Source organism: Bison bison, unplaced genomic scaffold (genome assembly GCF_000754665.1).
Source record: "Bison bison bison isolate TAMUID 2011002044 unplaced genomic scaffold, Bison_UMD1.0 scf7180017864303, whole genome shotgun sequence".
Classification (NCBI taxonomy): domain Eukaryota; kingdom Metazoa; phylum Chordata; class Mammalia; order Artiodactyla; family Bovidae; genus Bison; species Bison bison.
In genome coordinates this window covers 55,894-59,716 of record NW_011494875.1, presented here as the reverse complement: position 1 = coordinate 59,716, position 3,823 = coordinate 55,894, and positions in this window count along the sequence as shown.

The following is a 3,823-nucleotide window of genomic DNA, read 5'->3' as shown; positions in this document are numbered from 1 at the left end:
TAGGCTAAATGTGAGGGATGGGAAAAGATATTCCATGCAAATGGGAATCAAAAGAGAGTGTGGGTGGCTACACTTATAGCAGACAAAATAGATGTTAAATCAAAAGCTGTCATGAAGGCAAAGAAAGTCATTACATAAAGATAGAGGGTCAATTCAATAGGAAGATATAACAATGATAAATATTTATGCACTCAACATCAGAGCACCTATGATATATAGAGCAAACAGTGACAGAAGAAATAGCAATAGAATGATCGTGGACTTGAATATCTTGCTTTTAAGAGTGGATAGAAAATTCAGATAGGACATCAAGAAGGAAACAGCAGACTTTAACAATACTATAGACCAAATGGACCTAACAAGCATGTATAATTGGACCATATAGACCTAACAAACAGAATATTATACCCAGCAGCAGTAGAATTCATATTCCTATCAAGTGCACACACAGGATACATCATATGTTAGGCCATGAAACAATACTTAAGATTTAAGAAATTATATAAAATATCTTTTCCAACCACAATGGAATGAAATTAGAAGACAATAAATGAAGGAAATGGGAAAATTTACAAATACATGGAAATTAACCAACACACTTTTGAACAATCACTGGGTCAAAGAAGAAATCATAAGGGAATAAGAAAATACCTTGAGTACAAGAAAAGGAAAGAATATAAAACACAGAAGGAAACAAAAGCAGTACTAAGCCAACAAACACATGGAAAGATGCTCAAAATTGCTCATTATTAGAGCAATGCAAATCAAAACTACAATGAGGTATCACCTCACAGGTCAGAATGCTCCTGCTAAGTCACTTCAGTTGTGTCCGACTCTGTGCGACCCCATAGATAGCAGCCCACCAGACTTCGCCATCCCTGGGATTCTCCAGGCAAGAACACTGGAATGGGTTGCCATTTCCTTCTCCAATGCATGAAAGTGAAAAGTGAAAGTGAAGTTGCTCAGTTGTGTCCGACTCTGTGCGACCCCATGGACTGCTGCCTACGAGGCTCCTCCATCCACGGGATTTTCCAGGCAAGAGTAGTGGAGTGGGGTGCCATTGCCTTCTCCGCACAGGTCAGAATGGCCATCATCAAAAAAATCTACAGACAATTAATGCTAGTGAGGGTGTGGAGAAAAGATATATCTCTTGCACTGTTGACAGGAATGCAAACTGATATAATCACTATGGAAAACACTATGGAGATTCCTTTAAAAACTAGGAATAAAATTACCATGTTGTTGTTCAGTCACCCAATTGTATCTGATTCTTTGTGACCCCATGGACTGCAGCATGCCAGGCCCCCCTGTCCCTCACCATTTCCCAAAGTTTGCCCATATTCATGTCCATTGCATTGGTGATGCCATCCAACCATCTCACCCTCTGATGTCCTCTTCTCCTTCCACCCTCAATCTTTCCCAGGATCAGGGACTTTTCCAATGAGTCAGCTGTTCGCATCAGATGACCAAAACACTGGAGCGTCAGCTTCAGCATCAGTTCTTCCAATAAGTATTCAAGATTGATTTCCCTGAAGATTGATTGGTTTGATCTCCTTGCTGTCCAAGGGACTTTTAGGAGTCTTCTCTAGCACCACAGCTCAAAGGCATCAGTTATTTGGCATTCTGCCTTCTTTACAGTCCAGCTCTCATAACTGTATGTGACCACTGAGAAGACTTGACTATATGGACTTTTGTTGGCAGAGTAATGTCTCTGCTTTTCAAAACACTGTCTAGGTTTGTCATAGCTTTCCTGCCAAGAAGCAGTTGTCTTCTGATTTCATGGCTACAATCACCATCCACAGTGATTTTAGAGCCCAAGAAGAGGAAATCTGTCACTACTTCCACCATTTTCCTTCTATTTGCCGTGAAGTAATTGGGCTGGATGTCATGATCTTAATTTTTTAAATGTTTAGTTTTAAGCCAGCTCTTTCACTCTCCTCCTTTACCCTCATCAAGAGGCTCTTTAGTTCCTCTTCACTTTCTGCTATTAGAGTGGTATCATCTGCATATCTGAGGTTGTTGATATTTCTTCTACCAATTTTGATTCCATCTTGTAACTCATCCAGCCAAGCATGGCTCATGATGTGTTCAGTGTATAGGTTAAACAAACAGGGTGACAGCAGGCAGTGCTGATGTATTCCTTTCTCAAAAGCTACCATACGACCCAGCAATCCCCCTACTGGACATATACCTGGAGAAAACCACAATTCAAAAAGACACATGTACCCCAATGTTCCCTGCAGCACTATTTACAATATCCAGGACATGGAAGCAACCTGGATATCTATCAGCAGATGAATGGATAAATTGTTACATATACAATGGAATATTACTCAACCATAAAAAGGAACAACTTTGAGTCAGTTGTAGTGAAGTGGATGAACCTAGAGCCTGTTATACAGAATGAAATAAGTCAGAAGGAGAAAAACTAATATTGCATATTAACACATATACATGAAATCTAGAAAATGGTACTGAGGAACCTAATTGCAGGGAGGAATAAAGATGCAGAAGTAGAGAACAAACTTGTGGACACAGTCAGGGAAGAAGAGGGTGGGATGAATTAAGAGAGTAGCTTTGCAATATATACATTATTATGTGCAAGATAGGTAGCTAGTGGGAAGTTAACACAGCAGGCTCAGCCTGGTATTCTGTGATGACCTAGACGGGTGGGCTAGCTGGAGTGGGAGGGAGGATCAAAGAGGGGACATATGTATACTTACGACTGATTCACGTTGTTGTAAGGCAGAAACCAACACAACACTGTAAAGCAATTATCCTTCAATTAAAAACTAAATTTTAAAAAGCAGTACTAAGAAGGAGTGTTATAGTGATAAACACAATAAAAAATAAGAAAGCTTTCAAACTACTTAAGTTTAAATCTCAAGGAACTAGAAAACAAAGAAAAACCTAAGCCAGAAGTTAGTGGAAGTAAGGAAGTGATAAGGATTACAGCAGAAATGGATAAAATAGAGCCTAGAAAGACAATAAAAAATTCAGTGAACCTAAGAGTGTGTTGGAAAGATAAGCAATATTGTCTAGCCCTTAGCAAGACAAGAAAAAAAGAAGAAAGAATCAATTAATATCAGAAAATGAGATTACTGGTGCACAGAAATAAAGAGCTCATAAGAAACTCTTATGAACAATTCTATATCATCAAATTGGACAATCCTGAAAAAAAGCGAATAAATTCTGAGAAACATACATCCTATAAAGCTTGAATTAAAAAGAAATATACAACTCAAAAAGATTAATAATAACAAATAATTAGTTTTAATCAGCAATTAAAAACTTCCCAACAAAGAAAATTCCAAGATTGAATGGAGTCATAGGTGAATTTTATCAAATCACATACCAAAGAATTAATCTAATCCCTCTAAAACTCTTCCAAAAAAACAGTAGTATAGAGAACACATTTAAAGATGTTAGCATATCCTAAGCCAAACTAACACACCACACAAAAACTTATAGGCCAATAACCCTGATGAACAAAAATGCAAAATCTCCACCAAAATACTAGCAAATGGCATTCAACAAAATATTAAATGGATCAAACACCATGACCAATTAGGGTTTAATCTAAAGAGGCAAGAATGTTTCAGCATATGCAAATCAATAATGTGATATACCATGTTAAAACAATGAAGGATAAAAATCACACAATAATTCAATAGATGTGGAAAAACCACAAAAAAAACACAAAATTCTTTCATGATTAAAAACTCTCAAATTAAGAATTGAAGGAAGTTATTTTAACACAATAAAGGCCATATGTAAAGTCCACAGCTAACATCAAACTCAATGGTTAAGGATTTAAAGCTTT